The sequence below is a fragment of the Heptranchias perlo genome, chromosome 4 (genome assembly GCF_035084215.1).
Source record: "Heptranchias perlo isolate sHepPer1 chromosome 4, sHepPer1.hap1, whole genome shotgun sequence".
NCBI classification, from domain to species: domain Eukaryota; kingdom Metazoa; phylum Chordata; class Chondrichthyes; order Hexanchiformes; family Hexanchidae; genus Heptranchias; species Heptranchias perlo.
The window spans coordinates 67,537,809-67,558,693 of NC_090328.1; the positions used below are offsets into that span (position 1 = coordinate 67,537,809).

The following is a 20,885-nucleotide window of genomic DNA, read 5'->3' on the forward strand; positions in this document are numbered from 1 at the left end:
GTGCCAGTGAGGATGGCAAATCCTTATCCGGATCGTAATCACTCAGTGAATTAGATATGCAAAAGATCAAAATTGAATTTCTGAAGCTGTATGGAATATTGTTTTCACTCATCAGCAAGTCTCACTGTACTTGACATCTTGTAAGAGAAGAAATAATTTCTTGGTCCACCTCAGCTGTTGATCATCCTCCTGCTCTTCCAACATGGCCAGAATAATGAGATTTGCTGATGCCCTATGCTGCAGTGTGGACTGAAACAGTGTGCCTTGCACCACCCTCTCCATTACCTTAACATCACTTTTAAGATGGGCACCATTAATATGATTTGGCAGGAAGGCTATCAAAAGCAAATTTGTACATTGACCTTTAATTAGTGCTTAACAAGCCCTTGACAAACAAAAAAAAAACATTAATGGCAAGTTTGTTGGTTAACGTGCATTAAATTGGTTCAATAAGGACTTTTAGGATTGTGGCCAAAAATTAGCAGATGCTTTGTTAATGCTAGCAAACACAAATTAATGAAAATTTGGCACCTGAGTTAGCTTTAAACTGTGGAGGAATTTCACCACTAAAATGCCTGGCCAGACACTTTACTAAAATATTGGGGTAAACTTTCACTTTCATCGCCTGTGCAGTCTCTGTTGACCAGAATGCCAACACTTTACAGAACCTCCATATCATCCAAAACCACATGGTGTAAATCAATGGTCTGAAAATTGGGTGGGTTCTATATCAGGTGGGCAATCCACTCCGCCCAGGTGGTGAAAACAAAAATTGACCTCATTGTTCCTTGAAGATATGTCTTTTAGTTTTATCATTTCTTTTCTGCTTTCATGTCCCTAACAATCTTTCAAAAAGACCTGCATAAGTGTGATAAAATGAACTTACTCTGAGCAGATTTTTCATCAATATTAGTGTTTCTAACAGCACATGATGAGTAAATGTCAAATTTTTCCTTCATGTCTGGTACACTTCCCGGCAGATCAACACTTTCAGTCATACAATCTTCCAACTCAGAAATACTTTTAGATCTGGGAACATTCACAGTTACTGGACAATCTGACACTGGAGCATTTCTCTCCCAGGCATCTGCAAATGAAGACACTTTCGTGAGTAAATCACATGTATATTTTTCAAATCATCTACAGTGTCATCTTTTCCATTACATTTATCAATGGTCTGATGAAACTATTCTGATTTATGTTCCTGTACTTGTATAACCTTTCCAATATCTTTTCTAGGTGTTTGATGAAGTGCCTATGAGACATAATGGGGTAGAAATTTGGGAGTGCCCATTTTTGCCCAAATTCAGAGCTGCAATGCTACTTATCCTCACTGTAATATATGTAAATGAGCTCACTGGCACAACCAGAGGCAAAGGACTGTCACAAGTGGAGGAGTGGCTAGCATCAGGCCCCTCAGTAGGCATGAGGAGGTAGCTGGGCAGATACACCAGGGAGGTGGTGAGAGGTTGGCAAAGAACTGTCAGGTTCAGGCTGGTAATAGGATGAAGCACTTACACAACTGTGAGTTTTTGATGTCTGCAGACATTCTGATGACTAGAAAGGTCATCGGTTATTGATCACTCGTATCTTCTCATTCACAAATCCGAGAACACTTTCCTAAAACTAATGTCATTTATTTTTTCCTTTACAGGTACTGAACACATGGTAGGCAATGGAGACAATCTCCTCTTATGTGGTGAAGGTGGGGAACATTATAGGAGTCCACATCCCATATTTGTAACACAATGCAGGAGGTATGGCATGACATGAGGAACATCCTGGTGACTGTGGCAGTCCAGGAGATCAATGCAGCCTCAGGTAGAGGCTCCAAGAGCTTTTGTCACTTCCAGACTGGCAATAACGATTGACCTGAAGAGCAGCCTAGAGCTGTTGGGACTTATTTAGGACGATTCAACCTATTCTCATGTAGACCATTAAACCTAACAGAGCCCAGACCCAGCACTCGTGAGCTGCCAGGAGTGGTCACAGATGTTGCTGTTTCTCGTGGCAGGGACAATGTGCCAGCATCAATGCAGCCCGTTGCAATACCAGCATAGAAAGGATCTTTTGGTCTAGGCCTGGTAGGCATTGGATGAAGAAGCATCATGACACAGGAGGTAGGTCCTTCAAGGACATTGGCTTCACTAAAATGGTTACCACCTCTATTCTCAAGGGCTCCATCGGTACAATCCCAGCCACAAACTTCAGTACCTGAGGTACTGAGTACCACAACCTGAGGTAGCACCACATAGCTGTAAAAGGTTAGGGTAGTGAGTGAAAAAGAGTTTTAAGCACAAGGGGTAATCATGGTGATAGGAGGTAGCAGTAGTAGTGAGGCATAATGAATCATAAAATTATTACAGCACAGAAGGAGGCCAGTCAGCCCATTGAGCTCGAGCCAGCTCTTTATCCGAGCAATCCAGTTAGTCCTATTCCCCCGCTCTTCCCCGTAACCCTGCAAATTTTCTCTCTTCAAGTATTCATCAGATTCCTTTTTGAAAGCTATGATTGAATCTGCTTCCACAGGCAGTGCATTCTACATCATAACTACTCGCTGCAGAAAAAAGTTTTTCCTCATGTCGCCTTTGTTTCTTTTGCCAATCACCTTAAATCTGTGTCCTCTGGCTCTCGATCCTTCCGCCAATGGGAACAGTTTTTCTTTATTTACTTTATCTAAACATGATTTTGAACACTTCTATCAAATCTCCTCTCAACCGTCTCTGCTCTAAGGAAAACAATCCCAGCTTTTCCAGTCTATCCATGTAGCTGAAGTCCCTCATCCATGGAGTCATTCTAGTAAATCTTTTCTGCACCCTCTCTAAGGCCTTCACATCCTTCCTAAAGTGCGGTGCCCAGAATTGGACACAATACTCCAGTTGTGGCCGATCCAGTGTTTTAAAAAAGGTTCAACATAAAGTTTCCTTGCTTTTGCATTCTATGCCTCTAGTTGTAAAGCCCAGGATCCTGTATGCTTTTTTAACTGCTTTCTCATCTGTCCTGCCACCAAAGATTTGTGCACATAAACCCTGAGGTCTCTCTGTTCCTGCTTCCCCTTTAGAATTGTACTATTTAGTTTATATTGCCTCTCCTCATTCTTCCTGTCAAAATGTATCACTTCGCACTTCTCAGCATTAAATTTCATCTGCCATGTGTCCACCCAATCCACCAGTCTGTCTTTGTCCTCTTGAAGCCCATCACTATCCTCCTTACTGTTTACTACACTTCCAAGTTTTGTGTCATCAAATTTTGAAATTGTGCCCTGTACACCCAAGTCCAAGTTATTAATGATGTGGAGATGCCGGTGATGGACTGGGGTTGACAATTGTAAACAATTTTACAACACCAAGTTATAGTCCAGCAATTTTATTTTAAATTCACAAGCTTTCGGAGATTTCCTCCTTCCTCAGGCAAATGTTTCAAGAGCTCCTTGAAGCCTACGCATTTATACATATAGAACAATACATGGTGTTTACAGACTGCCCCTGCAACTGCCCGTTGCCAAGGCAATCACCGTGTTCAGACAGAGAGGTGTCACCTGCAGAACCCCCGAATACACATTCAACAAAAAAACAAACAGGGAAAAAAAAGAGAAAAAAAACAGAGAGAGGCAGAAACATCCGGAAGGCAGAGAGAGCCAGCAAATGACCCATTATATTAAAAACAGATAACATTTGTTCGCTGGTGGGGTAACGTGTAGCGTGACATGAACCCAAGATCCCGGTTGAGGCCGTCCTCATGGGTGCGGAACTTGGCTATCAATTTCTGCTCGACGATTTTGCGTTGTCGTGTGTCTCGAAGGCCGCCTTGGAGTACGCTTACCCGAAGGTCGGTGGATGAATGTCCATGACTGCTGAAGTGTTCCCCGACTGGGAGGGAACCCTCCTGTTTGGCGATTGTTGCGCGGTGTCCGTTCATCCGTTGTCGCAGCGTCTGCATGGTCTCGCCAATGTACCATGCTCTGGGGCATCCTTTCCTGCAACGTATGAGGTAGACAACGTTGGCCGAGTCACAGGAGTATGAACCATGCACCTGGTGGGTGGTGTCCTCTCGTGTGATGGTGGTATCTGTGTCGATGATCTGGCATGTCTTGCAGAGGTTACCGTGGCAGGGTTGTGTGGCGTCGTGGACGCTGTTCTCTTGAAAGCTAGGTAGTTTGCTGCGAACGATGGTCTGTTTGAGGTTGGGTGGCTGTTTAAAGGCGAGTAGTGGAGGTGTGGGGATGGCCATAGCGAGGTGTTTGTCCTCATTGATGACATGTTGAAGGCTGCGGAGAACATGGCGTAGTTTCTCCGCTCCGGGGAAGTACTGGACGACAAAGGGTACTCTGTTGGTTGCGTCCCGTGTTAGTCTCCTGAGGAGGTCTATGCGATTTTTTGCTGTGGCCCGTCGGAACTGTCGATCGATGAGTCGAGCGTCATATCCCGTTCTTACTAGGGCATCTTTCAGCGTCTGTAGGTGTCCATCGCGTTCCTCCTCGTCTGAGCAGACCCTGTGTATTCGCAGGGCCTGTCCATAGGGGATGGCCTCTTTGACGTGGTTAGGGTGGAAGCTGGAAAAGTGGAGCATACTCAACACCAACAACAGCCAATCTCCGGAAGCCATCCTACAACTCATCCGCTTCCTCCTGGATCACAATGTCTTCACCTTCGATAACCAGTTCTTTACCCAAACACACGGAACAGCCATGGGGACCAAATTCGCACCCCAATACGCCAACATTTTCATGCACAAGTTCGAGCAGGACTTCTTCACTGCACAGGACCTCCAACCAACGCTATACACCAGATACATCGACGACATTTTCTTTCTATGGACCCATGGCGAAGAATCACTAAAGAGACTACACGATAACATCAACAAGTTCCATCCCACCATCAAGCTCACCATGGACTACTCCTCAGAATCAGTTTCTTTCTTGGACACACGAATCTCCATCAAAGACGGGCACCCCAGCACCTCACTCTACCGCAAGCCCACGGACAACCTCACGATGCTCCACTTTTCCAGCTTCCACCCTAACCACGTCAAAGAGGCCATCCCCTATGGACAGGCCCTGCGAATACACAGGGTCTGCTCAGACGAGGAGGAACGCGATGGACACCTACAGACGCTGAAAGATGCCCTAGTAAGAACGGGATATGACGCTCGACTCATCGATCGACAGTTCCGACGGGCCACAGCAAAAAATCGCATAGACCTCCTCAGGAGACTAACACGGGACGCAACCAACAGAGTACCCTTTGTCGTCCAGTACTTCCCCGGAGCGGAGAAACTACGCCATGTTCTCCGCAGCCTTCAACATGTCATCAATGAGGACAAACACCTCGCTATGGCCATCCCCACACCTCCACTACTCGCCTTTAAACAGCCACCCAACCTCAAACAGACCATCGTTCGCAGCAAACTACCTAGCTTTCAAGAGAACAGCGTCCACGACGCCACACAACCCTGCCACGGTAACCTCTGCAAGACATGCCAGATCATCGACACAGATACCACCATCACACGAGAGGACACCACCCACCAGGTGCATGGTTCATACTCCTGTGACTCGGCCAACGTTGTCTACCTCATACGTTGCAGGAAAGGATGCCCCAGAGCATGGTACATTGGCGAGACCATGCAGACGCTGCGACAACGGATGAACGGACACCGCGCAACAATCGCCAAACAGGAGGGTTCCCTCCCAGTCGGGGAACACTTCAGCAGTCATGGACATTCATCCACCGACCTTCGGGTAAGCGTACTCCAAGGCGGCCTTCGAGACACACGACAACGCAAAATCGTCGAGCAGAAATTGATAGCCAAGTTCCGCACCCATGAGGACGGCCTCAACCGGGATCTTGGGTTCATGTCACGCTACACGTTACCCCACCAGCGAACAAATGTTATCTGTTTTTAATATAATGGGTCATTTGCTGGCTCTCTCTGCCTTCCGGATGTTTCTGCCTCTCTCTGTTTTTTTTCTCTTTTTTTTCCCTGTTTGTTTTTTTGTTGAATGTGTATTCGGGGGTTCTGCAGGTGACACCTCTCTGTCTGAACACGGTGATTGCCTTGGCAACGGGCAGTTGCAGGGGCAGTCTGTAAACACCATGTATTGTTCTATATGTATAAATGCGTAGGCTTCAAGGAGCTCTTGAAACATTTGCCTGAGGAAGGAGGAAATCTCCGAAAGCTTGTGAATTTAAAATAAAATTGCTGGACTATAACTTGGTGTTGTAAAATTGTTTACAAGTTATTAATATATATCAAAAAAATGAAGGGACTAAATGGTAGTAAACTAATAGATTTCTAGTAATTTGGTGTGTTTGTCTATTTTTGCCAGGGAGACCTCCTGATAGCCTTCTTGTATGATGATTAATGTTTGTAACTTTCCTCTCCCAGAGAGGTTAAGAGAGGTTTTACAGATTAACTGAATGGTTACCGGAGAGCAAGACTATTATTAAGGGCTTTACTGGTCATGCAGATGGAGGGCACCTTTTTTTTTTATAAGCAGGAAGATGATGGCATATGCTGCTGTCAGCAAGGTGTCAAGGCAACAGCTCCTCACACTCCAGTGCTTCTGTCATGAGCTGTGGATTGGCCTCAGCATCTTCTTCCTTTTCAACTTCTGTGGTTGGAAGGCACAGTCCTTTTGTAATGGCCAAAATATGGGGCATGCAGCAAGCCACTACAATTGTGGAAACCACTGCTGAACTATGTTGCAGGGCTTTCCCTGACCTGTCACAAGAACATAAGAAATAGGAGTCGGAGTAGGCCATACGGTCCCTTGAGCCTGCTCCGCCATTTAATAAGATCATGGCTGATCTTCAACCTCAACTCCACTTTCCCGCCTGATCCCCTTAGAGTCCAAAAATCTATAGATCTCAGCCTTGAATACACTCAACGAATGTCAATGCACAGGAATTCCAATGGTCTGTTCCTCAATAATTCCTGGTAGAACCTATTTTCAGCCTCTGACCTTGGATTCCAAAAGAAGTGTCATCAGCCAAGTCAAAAGTGGATACCCCTGAATGATCAGCCACCCTGTCATGGCGCTGTGGATGAGAAATGCAATTATCCTGCAATGCCTGAAAATAAATTAACCCTGGCTACTCCCTGGGTAGCAGGCATTGACATGCATAATGAGGTGGTTAGCAGCACTCACTATCTGGACATTCCTGTTGAAGTTGATGGGACTTTTAAATAGGGTCTTCATAGCCACATGGGTGGCATCAATGGCATCTGTGATGTGTCTAATGCAGCAAGGAACTAGAGGCTACCTGGAAGCATCCAGATGCATTTGTCACCTTCACAGCCACAGGCAAGGCAATGCCATGATGGAAAATGGCTGAAAGTCAGGTTCCAACAGCTGGCATATCTCTAATGGTGTCAAATGAAACTGCAGCATTCCCATACACTGCTGAAAGGAAAAATTCAGATAGGTCTCCGTGGTCTGTAGACCCTGTGGGGTGAAGTAGCTTTAAATGCTCAGAAACTGGTTTCAATGTAGTGAAAGTGATGTTAAACCAAAATAGTATTGCAAAATCATCCTCCTGTGTGACCTTTCACCTTCATGATCTCTTCCCACCTGGGGGGCACAATAAAGGCTCAGCACTGTCACTTTTACAGTGGTGTTAATTTTCAGGAGTGGTAAGTGGGCAGAAATGCAGTATATCTGAGGAGCACTTGGCCACGCCCCCTGCTTTATTTAAGTGCTGTGGGACCCACTTCTGGTGAGCAGATCAGGAAGTAAAATTGGAATTATTCAATTAGGTCACCAATTCCAACCAGTCAACATTACTTCTGGGTTTTGGGTCTGAATATCTTCCCTCCTGCTCTCTTCCCGGCTCCAGGTAAAAATCATACCCCTGATGTCCCATCCTTTTCTGTGTAATTACTAAAAATCTTCAATGAAATATTGTTAGCAAAAAAACAGAACAAAAAAAAAAATCCATTAAACTGCCATGATTTATAAATGTTCCTTTCATGGGCTGACAAAACTTTAAACTCAGTTTTTTCAACTGTGGTTCTATTTCAAACTCTTTCTTCCAGTGTGCGATAAAAATAGGTTAATTTTGTTTTATAAATGTCTCTCACCTATTTGCACAGGGCTTTCAGATGTAGGAGATACGGGGGTTTTCTTCCACATCCAAAACCTTGAAGACAATGTTATATGCTCACCAGAAGACGTGCTAGGGTAAACACCTGTATAAAGCACAAATAATAAAAAAAGAAAAGTTTGATTCACATCTCAGTTTCAACTGTTCATGTCTGGTTTGATTTTCCACCTACACAGAATATCATGTAATAGAACTCTAGCAGGCTAGCTAAAATGAATTGGCCTAAAGATCAACCTATTTGACATTTTCCCCAGTTTTCTACCCCCCGCCTCCCTTTCCTGAAGGCATGAACTCATAATGGAATACAATGTCATGGGTACCAACAGCTTTTGGATACCTTGCCCAAATGACCATTCTTTGTGTGTGAGCCTAGACGGCAAACGTCAGCAAACTATTTTTTACACTACTCAAAAACGGGCCCAGATGGAACAATTTGTTGTACTTGAACACTGATGTTTTAACATCTAATATTGCTAAAAATAAATTAATAAATACAATTTGGAATTGTACAGCTATTTTGTGAAGCCTTAATGATTCTGTATATCAATATTTGTCTGTCACTTGAGCAAGATTGGAACATAATTAACGTGAATGAAATTTAATAAAGATAGATTAGATATGGGGGTGGTGCCAGAAGACTGGAGAATTGCAAATGTTACACCCCTTTTTTTGAACAAGGGTGTAAGAATAAATCCAGCAATTACAGGCCAGTCAGTTTAGAAACGATAATTTGGGACAAAATTAATAGTTACTTGGACAAGTGTGGATTAATAAAGGAAAGCCAGCATGGATTTGTTAAAGGCAAATTGTGTTTAACTAACTTGATTGAGTTTTTTGATGAGGTAACAGAGAGGGTTGAGGAGGGCAATGCGGTTGATGTTGTGTATATGAACTTTCAAAAGGCGTTTGATAAAGTACCACATAATAGGCTTGTCAGCAAAATTAAAGCCCATGGAATAAAAGGGGCAGTGGCAGCATGGATACAAAATTGGCTAAGTGACAGGAAACAGAGTAGTGGTGAACGGTTGTTTAAGACTGGAGGAAGGTATAAAGTGGTGTTCCCCAGGGGTCGGTATTAGGATCACTGCTTTTGTGGATATATATCAATGACTTGGACTTGGGTGTACAGGGTGCAATTTCAAAATTTGCAGATGACACAAAACTTGGAAGTATAGTAAACAGTGAGGAGGATAGTAATGGTCTTCAAGAGGAGGGCTTCAACAGGCTGGTGGAATGGGCGGACACATGACAGATGAAATTTAACAGAGAAGTGCAAAGTGATACATTTTGGCAGGAAGAATGAGGAGAGGCAATATAAGCTAAATGGTACAAATCTAAAGGGGATGCAGGAAAAGAGAGAACTGGGGTATATGCGGACAAATCTTTGAAGGTGGCAAGATAGGTTGAGAGAGAGGTTAAAAAAGCATACGGGATCCTGGGCTTTATAAATGGAAGCATAGAGTACAAAAGCATGGAAGATGGAATTAAAACCTAGAATTTAAAAAAAAACTCGTATCAGTAATGGTGGCCATGAAACTACCAGATTGTCATAAAAACCCATCTGGTTCACTAATGTCCTTTAGGGAAGGAAACCTGCCGTCCTTACTTGGTCTGGCCTATATGTGATTCCAAACCCACAGCAATGTGGTTGATTCTTAATTGCCTTCTGAAAAGGCCTAGCAAGCCACTCTGTTGTACAATCTCACTAAAAAAAGTCACAAGAAGAATAAAACCAGACGGACCACCCGGCATCGGGCCACTAGGCACAGGATACGACAAAGGCAAACCAAGCCCAGTCGACCCTGCAAAGTCCTCCTCCCTAATATCTGGGGATGTGCCAAAATTGGGAGAGCTGTCCCACAGACTAGTCAAGCAACAGCCTGACATAGCCATACTCACTGAACCATAACTTTCAGCCAACGTCCCAGACTCTTCCAACACCATCCCTGGGTAAGTCATGTTCCTCCGGGAGGACAGACCCAACAGAGGTGGCGGTACAGTGATATACAGTCAGGAGGGAGAGGCCCTGGGAGTCCCCAACATTGACTCCGGACCCCATGAAATCTCATGGCATCAGGTCAAACATGGGCCAGGAAACCTCCTGCTGATTACCACCTACCGTCCTCCCTCAGCTGATGAATCAGTCCTCTTGAGCACCACTTGGAGGAAGCACTGAGGGTAGCAAGGGCACAGAAGGTACTCTGGGTGGGGGACTTCGATGTCCATCACAGAGAGTGGCTCGGTAGCACCACTACTGACCGAGCCCTGAAGGACATAGCTGCCAGACTGGGCCTGCGGCAGGTGGTGAGCAAACCAACACGAGGGAAAAACTTACTTGACCTCGTGCTCACCAATCTACCTGTCACAAATGCATCTGTCCATGACAGTATGGGTAGGAGTGACCACCGCACAGTCCTGGTGGAGACAGAGTCCCGTCTTTGCACTGAGGATAACATCCAACGTGTTGTGTGGCACTACCACCGTGCTAAATGGGATAGATTCAGAACAGATCTAGCAGCTCAAAACTGGGCATCCACGAGGCGCTCTGGGCCATCGGCAGCAGAATTGTATTCCAGCACAATCTGTAACCTCATGGCCCAGCATATTCCTCACTCTACCATTACCAACAAGCCAGGGGATTAACCCTGGTTCAATGAGGAGTGTAGAAGAGCGTGCCAGAAGCAGCACCAGGCGTACCGAAAAATTAGGTGCATACCTGGTGAAGCAACAACACAGGACTACATGCATGCTGAACAGTGGAAGCAACATGCTATAGACAGAGCTAAGCGATTCCACAACCAACGGATCAGATCAAAGCTCTGCGGTCCTACCACATCCAGTCATGAATGGTGGTGGACAATTAAACAACTAACGGGAGGAGGAGGCTCTGTAAACATTCTGACCCTCAATGATGGTGGAGTCCAGCACGTGAGTGCAAAAGACAAGGCCTGCTCCCGATATGCCCACCATCACAGAAGCCAGTCTTCAGCCAATTCGATTCACTCCACGTGACATCAAGAAATGGCTGAGTGCGCTGGATACAGCAAAGGCTATGGGCCCCAACAACATCCCGGCTGTAGTGCTGAAGTCTTGTGCTCCAGAACGAGTTGCGCCTCTAGCCAAGCTGTTGCAATACAGTTACAACACTGGCATCTACCCGACAATGTGGAAAATTGCCCAAGTATGTCCTGTCCACAAAAAGCAGGACGAATCCAATCCGGCCAGTTACCGCCCCATCAGTCTACTCTCAATCATCAGCAAAGTGATGGAAGGTGTCGTCGAAAGTGCAATCGAGCGGCACTTACTTACCAATAACCTGCTCACCGATGCTCAGTTTGGGTTCTGCCAGGACCACTCGGCTCCAGACCTCATTACAGCCTTGGTCCAACATGGACAAAAGAGCTGAATTCCAGAGGTGAGGTGAGAGTGACTGCCCTTGACATCAAGGCAGCATTTGACTGAATGTGGCACCAAGAAGCCCTAGTAAAATTGAAGTCAATGGGAACCAGGGGGAAAACTCTCCAGTGGCTGGAGTCATACCTAGCACAAAGGAAGATGGTAATGGTTGTTGGAGGCCAATCATCTCAGCCCCAGGACATTGCAGCAGGAGATCCTCAAGGCAGTGTCCTAGGCCCAACCATCTTCAGCTGCTTCATCAATGACCTTCCCTCCATCATAAGGTCAGAAATGGGGATGTTTGCTGATGATTGCACAGTGTTCAGTTCCATTTGCAACCCCTCAGATAATGAAGCAGTCTGAGCCAGCAAGCAGCAAGACCTGGACAACATCCAGGATTGGGCTGATAAGTGGCAAGTAACATTCGTGTCAGACAAATGCCAGGCAATGACCATCTCCAACAAGAGAGAGTCTAACCACCTCCCCTTGACATTCAACGGCATTACCATCGCCGAATCCCCCACCATCAACATCCTGGGGGTCACCATTGACCAGAAACTTAACTGGACCAGCCATATAAATACTGTGGCTACAAGAGCAGGTCAGAGGCTGGGTATTCTGCAGCGAGTGACTCACCTCCTGACTCCCCAAAGCCTTTCCACCATCTACAAGGCACAAGTCAGGAGTGTGATGGAATACTCTCCACTTGCCTGGATGAGTGCAGCTCCAACAACACTCCAGATGCTCGATACCATCCAGGATAAAGCAGCCTGCTTGATTGGCACCCCATCCAAACATTCACTCCCTTCACCACTGGTGCACTGTGACTGCAGTGTGTATCATCCACAGGGATGCACTGCAGCAATTTGCCAAGGCTTCTTCGACTGCACCTCCCAAACCTGCGATCTCTGCTACCTAGAAGGACAAGGGCAGCAGGCACATGGGAACACCACCACCTGCATGTTCCCCTCCAAGTCACACACCATCCCGACTTGCAAATATATCGCCGTTCCTTCATCGTCGCTGGGTCAAAATCCAGGAACTCCCTTACAGCACTGTGGGAGAACCTTCACCACACGGACTGCAGTGGTTCAAGAAGGCGGCTCACCACCACCTTCTCAAGGGAAATTCGGGATGGGCAATAAATGCTGACCTCACCAGCGACACCCACATCCCATGAATGAATTAAAAATATATAGCAAGATATGTACGGATAAGGAAGCCATTCAGTCCATCTTAATTCATCCATCCAAAACAACCCTGCACTCCCCACAATGCTACATTTAATTGTTTAAATGATTCCAGGGTTTTTGCCTCCACCACTCTGCTTGGATTCCACATGTTGGTCATTTTTTGCATGAAGAAGAACCTCCTGATATTAGTCCTAAAGTTACCTCTTACTCATTTGAACCTGTGTCCCCTTGTCCTACTCCCACTGTTTGTTTTAAAGTAGTAGTCTGGATTAAACTTTTCCATACCATTTACTTTCTTGCATACCCCAATAAGATCACCACCTTGAGGCCTCCTTTCCAAGCTGAAATGTTCAAGTTTCTCCAGCCTTTCTTCATAACTCAGTATCCAACACTAGGGGTCATCCTCATAGCTCTTATCTGCACTGCCTCCAATGCTTGAAAGTATCCATTGTTTCTCAACAACCAGAACTGGACACAGACCACAAGGTGTGGTCTGACCAGAATGCTGTTAAGTATGAGCATGACTTCTTCTGATTGTATTCTACTATTTTGGTGTATGGTTCAACATTCTATTGGCTTTGTTAACTGCTGCTCTGTATTGATTGGACATGTTGAGTCTGCAATTAATTTCATCTGCCATTGTCCAGCCCTCACATTTTATTTAACTCATTCTGTAATTTCTGGGCTGCCTCATTTTATTCCATTGCCCCTCTGATTTTGGTATCATCTTCCAATTTGCATTGAGTTTTTGAATACAATTCATTGCTGTAAATTAGAAACAGTAGTGATCCCAGTACTAAGCCCAAATCTGGTGGTTTTTGGGCCTGCTGGCTGCTTCCAAAAATAATAGCCAGTTGGCTTTTATCCCCACAGAGGAGCTTTGCTACGCCATGTAAAGAAAGTTCCATACTTACCAGGAGGTTGCTGGCAGCACTTTCATAAATAGAATCACTGAATTATAGAAAGAAGCCATTCGGCCCATGCCAACTCTGTCTGAAAGAACTATCCATTTAATCCCATTACTCTGCCTTTCTCATAGCTTTTTCAAATTTTTTTCAAATATTTATCCACTTCCCTTTTAAAAGCCTTTATAGATTCAGCATCCACCAATGTTTCTGCTAGACCATTCCATGTCCTAACAACCCTCTGCATAAAAACAATTCTCATAAGTTCCTTTGTTCCCTGACCTGAAGGGACAGTCCTACAGCCTGTACTGCCTGCTTCTTTTGGACAGTTTTCTATGCTGGGGACAATGGGCAGAGACCCAGGAAAATTAAATAGAAGGCCTTATGTCACCCCACGAAACGCAGCACCTATTTTAGGTGGATAACTTCCAGCCCATGCAAGGGATTGCCTAGAAAATGTGTGTCAAGCTCAAAGGAAGTGATCCATCTTTGACACTTCTCCTCGCTCCTGGACTGCTCACAACTACCTGGAGTATGCTTCTTCCCACACTGCATCCTGGAGAGACTCCAGTTTTTTGTCCATCTGCATCGCATCTGTTCCAATGATTCTAGCTTCTGCATCAGAGTTTCTGAAATGTCCTCTTTTTTCTCAGCTGAGGTTTCCTTTTCACTGTGGTGATTAGAACTCTTGGCCAGCTCTGCCACATGTCCTGTGCCTCTACTCTCACCCATCCCTCTACTCTCTCAACCACTGTAAACAATTTTACAACACCAAGTTATAGTCCAGCAATTTTATCTGACATTTACCTGAGGAAGGAGGAAGCCTCCGAAAGCTTGTGAATTTAAAATAAAATTGCTGGACTATAACTTGGTGTTGTAAAATTGTTTACAATTGTCAACCCCAGTCCATCACCGGCATCTCCACATCATGTCTCTCAACCACGACAGTGCCCTTTTCCTAACATTTTCCTGTGCAAACACAGGAGACCTATTAACCTCCTCCTACACCATTTTCCAGGACCCCCAAGCACTCCTCCCATGTGAAACAACAATTCACATGTACTACGTCATCTACTGAACAGTATTCACTGCTCCCTATGTGGTCTCCTCTATATTGCAAGGTCAAATGTAGATTATGTAACCACTTTGCTGAATACTCTGATCTGTCCACAAGTGCGACACTGTGCTCCCTGTAGCTCACCACTTTAACCCCCCACCCCATTTCCAATCTCATCTCTCTGGGCTCGATTTAACTTCCGGACGGGAACACAGCAAAGCAAGCGGTGGGCATGTCGGGAGTGGTTGTAGGGAGACCAGGCTGACTAACGGCTGGTCATCATTAACATATCGCTTGCCGATCAGAATGGCTGGGAAGTTGGTGGTAATTGAAGAATCTTTCTGAATTGTAGTAAAACACTGGGATCCCATTTCTGCTTGTATTGGGAGGAGGTAATCAGTGAAGTATTCAAAGAAGTATTTGGTACAGTCCATACCCCCTAAAAGGCAAAAGCTCCACTTGTGTAGTGAAGCAACCACGATCAATAAATGAGGTAAGATATAGTATCAAGCTAAAAGAAAAGGCAAAATCCAGCTAACTGGGTGATCTATAAAAAGCAGCAGAGGGATACAAAGAAAATATTAAAAGGTGTATAAAGGCAATATGAAAAAAAAGTATATCAAAGCTAACAGCAAAAGTTTTTATGAACATATTCAGAATATTAAAAGAAATAGATGAGGAAATTGTGGACGTGCAGTTATCATTTTTCAAATCTCTCTTGATTTGGGAATTATGCCGTCAGATTGGAAAATTGCACATGTCACTCCATTATTTAAGAAGGGAAGGAAAGTGAAACCGTGTAATTACAGACCTATCAGATTAACATCCACTGGGGAAGTTACTAGAATCTGTCGTCAGGCACGGAGTGACTGAACACTTGGACAAGTATGAAGTGATTAGAGAGGGTCAGCATAGATTTGTAAAGGATAGGTCATGTCTGATTAATCTCATTGAATTTTTTGAGGAAGCCACTAAAATGGTGGATAAGGGAGTATCTATGGACGTTATCCATATGAATTTCTCGAAGACATCTGATAAGGTTCCGCACAAGAGATTATTAGCAAAAATTGAAACTCATGGAAATGGAGGCAACTTTGCGACATGAGTTGGAAATTGGTTGGGAGATAGGAGACAGAGAGTAGGAATAAGGGGAACGTACTGTGATTGAGATATGACAAGTGGTGTTCCCCAGGTTTTCAGATGACACTAAATAAAGAGACACAATAAGTTGTGCAGATGGGAGCAGGATGTTACAAAGGGACATAGACAGATTAAGTGAGTGGGATAAACAGTGGTAAATGGAGTTTAATGTGGGGAAGTGTGAGCTTATCCACTTGGATCCACAAAATACAAATTGGAATATTTTCTTAACGGTCAGAAACTAGGAACTGTGAAAGAGCAAAGAAGTTTGGGTGTCCATGCACACACATCAGATCATTTAAAGGTAGTGGACAGGTACAAAAAGTAATCAAAAAAGGCTAATGGAATGTTGGCCTTTAGCTCAAGGGGGCTGGAATACAAATGGGAGGAAGTTATCCTTCTGTTGTACAGAGTCTTGGTCAGACCCCATCTGGAGTACTGTGTTCAGTTCTGGGCACTGCACCTCAGGAAGGATATGTTGGCCTTGAAGGGGGTGCAGTGCAGATTCACCAGAATGTTACTGGGACTTAGTTAAATTATAAGGACAGATTCCATAAACTCGGCTTGTATTCTCTTAAGTTTAGAAGATTAAAGAACGATCTAATTGAGGTGTTAAAAATGACAAAAGGATTCAATGGGGTAGATTGAGAGAAACTATTTCCTCTGATGGAAATCCAGAATAAGCGGGCACTTTTTCACACAAATTGTGTAGAAATGTGTAACTCTTTTCCCCAAAAGGCTGTAGATGCTGGATCAATTGAAATTTTCAAGACTGAGATTGATAAATTTTTATCGGGATCAAAGGTGGCTAAATGGAGTTGTGGTACAGATCAGCCATGATCTGATTGAACAGTAGAACAGGTTTGAGGGGCTCAATCGCTTATTCCTGTTAATATGTACCTAATTGGCTGTCCGGCTGTTAAATTCAGGTTGTAGGATTCTGCCGCCGGGGACCCAGGGAAACAGACACGTCACAGAGCAAGTGTTCCAGGAGGGGTATCCCGGTCAGGGGAGTGGGGCAATACCAGGGCAGGGGAGGCCTAAGGTTTCCTGTGGGGCCCGCTCTTGCTCCTCCTCGTCCACAAGGAAACTAAAAAGAAATGTAAAGATCTAACCTTGCTGGGCCTCTTCTGGCCCTGGCTGCTGTTCCTGGCAAGTTTGGCCTTTGGTGGGTGGGCAGAGGGGTAGCTATCACTGCTCCCCTGCTAAAACCTCAGGCTAAAATAGCAGATCAGGCCTCAATGATATCATCAGAACCCAATCTGCATATTTATAGAGGATTCCACCAGCTTGCCGCCTCCAATTTAAAGTTGCAGTTGGCCAGATTAGGACGTGTAATGAGCAGGTAAGTCCCCCACTCCATTTTAACTGCCAGGCGGGGAGAGTTAAAATCAATCCTTCTATCCTTGGTCTCCTGTAGTTACCAAGGGTGGAGTTTGGTCATTTCTAACGTGAAATAGTCTACATTTGCACTGAACATTAACTGCACCCTAAAAAAAAAGTACTGCAGTGTCCTTTCGGAGTCAGAACAAGCTGTGCAGGTTCACAGTTTTAAAACATTGTCTGAGGCTGAACCAGACCATTTGCAACCTTGGCATCCTATTTGACCCTGAGATGAGCTTCAAACCACATCTGCTCCATCACCAAATCCACTTACTTCCACATTGCCAGTCTCTGCCCCTGCCTCAGCTCATCTGCTGCTGGAACCCTCGTCCATGCCTTTATTACTTCTAGACTTGACTATTCCAATGGTCTCTTGGCCGGCCTCCCATTTTCCACCATCTATAAACCTAAGCTCATCCAAAACTCTGCTGCCCACGTCCTAACTCTCACCAAATCCTGTTCACCCATTACCCCTGTGCTCACTGATCTACAGTGGCTCCAGGTCCGGGAATGCCTCAGTTTTAAAATTCTCATCCTTGTTTTCAAATCCCTCCATAGTGCCAGGCAATGACCATCTCCTACAAGAGAGCCTAACCACCTCCCCTTGACATTCAATGGCATTACCATTGCCGAATCCCCCACCATCAACATCCTGGGGGTAACCATTGACCAGATACTTAACTGGACCAGCCCTATAAATACTGTGGCTACAAGAGCAGGTCAGAGGCTAGGTTTTCTGCGGCGAGTGACTCCCCTCCTGACTCCCCAAAGCCTTTCTACCATCTACAAGGCACAAGTCAGGAGTGTGATGGAATACTCTCCACTTGCCTGGATGAGTGCAGTTCCAACAATACTCAAGAAGCTTGACACCATCCAGGACAAAGCAGCCCGCTTGATTGGCACCCCATCCACCACCCTAAACATTCACTCCCTTCACCACTGGTGCACTGTGACTGCAGTGTGTACCATCCACAGGATGCACTGCAGCAACTCGCCAAGGCTTCTTCGACAACACCTCCCAAATCCGAGACCTCTACCACCTAGAAGGACAAGAGCAGCAGATGGATGGGAACAACACCACCTGCACATTCCCCTCCAAGTCACACACCATCCCGACTTGCAAATATATCGCCGTTCCTTCATCGTCGCTGAGTCAAAATCCTGGAACTCCCTTCCTAACAGCACTGTGGGAGAACCTTCACCACACGGACTGCAGCGGTTCAAGAAGGCGGCTCACCACCACCTTCTCAAGGGCAATTAGGAATGGGCAATAAATGCTGGCCTCGCCAGCGACGACCACATCCCATGAACAAATAATAAAAAAAATGTGATTTGGTGGCAAATTTTGTTTGATAACGCTCCTGTGAAGCGTCTTGATATTTTAATGGCGTTATATAAATGCAAGTTCTTGTTGTTGTTAAATATTACAAAAGTTTCTGGTCAATGGTGACCTCCAGGATGTTGATTGTGGGAGATTTGGCAATGGTAATGCCGTTGAATGTGAAGGGGAGGTGGTTAGACTCTCTCTTGTTGGAGATGAACTCACTCACCTGATGGAGATAATCTCCGAAAGCTTGTGATTTTCAAATAAAACTGTTGGACTATAACCTGGTGTTGTAAGATTTCTTACATTTGTCCACCCCAGTCCAACACCGGCATCTCCACAACATTGTTGGAGATGGTCATTGTCTGGTGCAATGTGACTTGCCACTTATCAGCCCAAGCCTGGATGTTGTCCAGGTCTTGCTGCATGCGGACAAGAACTACTTCATTATCTGAGGGGTTGCGAATGGAACTGAACACTGTGCAATCATCAGCGAACATCCCCATTTCTGACCTTACAATGGAGGGAAGGTCATTGATGAAGCAGCTGAAGATGGTTGGGCTTAGGACACTTCCCTAAGGAACTCCTGCAGCAATGTCCTGGGGCTGAGATGATTGGCCTCCAACAACCACGACCATCTTCCTTTGTGCTAAGTATGACTCCAGCTACTGGAGAGTTTTCCCCCGGATTCCCATTGACTTCAATTTTACTAGGGCTCCTTGGTGCCACACTCGGTCAAATGCTGCCTTCATGTCAAGGGCAGTCACTCTCACCTCTGGAATTCAGCTCTTTTGTAATTCTGTTTTGCTAAAATAGCAAACTGGGTTCGAACGTGATTGTTTCAGATTTGGAAAAGTTAATAAAACACTGTGGTAGGGGTACGTCAAGAGTGCAATTACATTTTCACTCAATTTCTCCAGCTGTATCACGGACACCTCAAGATACAGTAATTATTCATTTCTATGGCAATAAACATAGAATTATACTTTGTATAAGTTAATGTTCAAAAGTGTAACACTAGTGATTGAACAATGCAAGTACAGGAAACACCCAAAGTTTAATATTTATGAAGTTTCATCCAAGCTTTGTCCATATTTTGAACTGATGCCTTACTTTGCCAGTGGCATATATGTGATGAGAGTTTAACATCAAACTTACTGTCGCTGTCACTCATTTTAGTGATTTTCTTCATTTTTACTTGTTCTCTGTTGTGGTTTCTTATGCAGCTATTGTGAAAACCAGTAAGAAAACACATTATTAGTTTTGCAGGTCTTTGGTAATCAGACTAACCGATGCATCATTAAATTACTGAAATATAATTTCATGCCCACGTTACATCAACACACTAAAATGGCTGCCTTCAAGTGTATGCACCTTACTTTAGAATAGAATCATAAAGGTTACAGCACAGAAGGAGGCCAGTCGGTCCAGCGAGTCCGTGCCAGCTCTATGCAAGAGTAATCCAGCTAGACCCACTCCCCCACCTTATCCCCGTAGCCCCTCAAATTTTATCCTTTCAAGTACTAATCCAGTTCCCTTTTTAAGGCCATGATTGAATCTGCCTCCACCACCCCCTCGGGCAGTGCATTCCAGATCCTCACCAATTACTGTGTAAAAAAGCTTTTCCTTATGTCACCTTCAGTTCTTTTGCCAATCACCTTAAATCTATGTCCTCCGGTTCTTGACCCTTCCGCCAGTGGGAACATCTCCCATCTCTATCTAGACCCTTCATGATTTTGAATACCTCTATCAAATCTCCTTGCAACCTCCTCTGTTCCAAGGAGAACAACCCCAGCTTCTCCAGTCTATCCATGTAACTAAAGTCCCTCATCCCTGGAATCATTCTAGTAAATCTCTTCTGCACCCTCTATAAGGCCTTCACATCTTCCCTAAAGTCTGGTGCCTAGAACTGGACACAATACTCCAGTTGTGGCCAAACCAGTGTTTTATAAAGGTTCATCATGACTTCCATACTTTTGTACTCTATGCCTCTATTTATAAAGGCCAGAATCCCATATGCTTTTTTAAGCTGCTTTCTCAAACTGCCCTGCCACTTTCAACGATTTGTGCACATATACTCCCAGATCTCTGTTCCTGTACCCCTTTTAGAGTTGTGCCTTTAGTTTATATTGCATCTCCTTGTTCTTCCTACCGAAATGTATTAAATGCAGAAAAATGCAAAGTGAATTTCATCTGCCACGTGTCAGCCCATGCCACTAGCCTGTCTATATCTTCTTGAAGTCGATCACTGTCCGCCTCACTGTTTACTACCCTTCCAAGTTTTGTGTCATTTGCAAATTTTGAAATTATGCCCTGTACACCTAAGTACAAGTCATTAATATATATCAAGCAAAGCAGTGGTCTCAGCACTGACCCCTGAGC

General features: G+C 44.8%; 1 long non-coding RNA gene across 1 annotated transcript; it reads right to left on the bottom strand.

Moving 5' to 3' along the window:
- Positions 1-782: 782 nt before the first annotated feature.
- Positions 783-19,731, bottom strand: LOC137320511 (uncharacterized). Its single transcript, XR_010962565.1, has 3 exons — positions 19,662-19,731; positions 8,083-8,190; positions 783-1,087 (listed from the first exon to the last, which is right to left on the bottom strand). It is a non-coding gene; the product is annotated as an uncharacterized lncRNA (long non-coding RNA).
- Between the last annotated feature and the right edge of the window lie 1,154 nt (positions 19,732-20,885).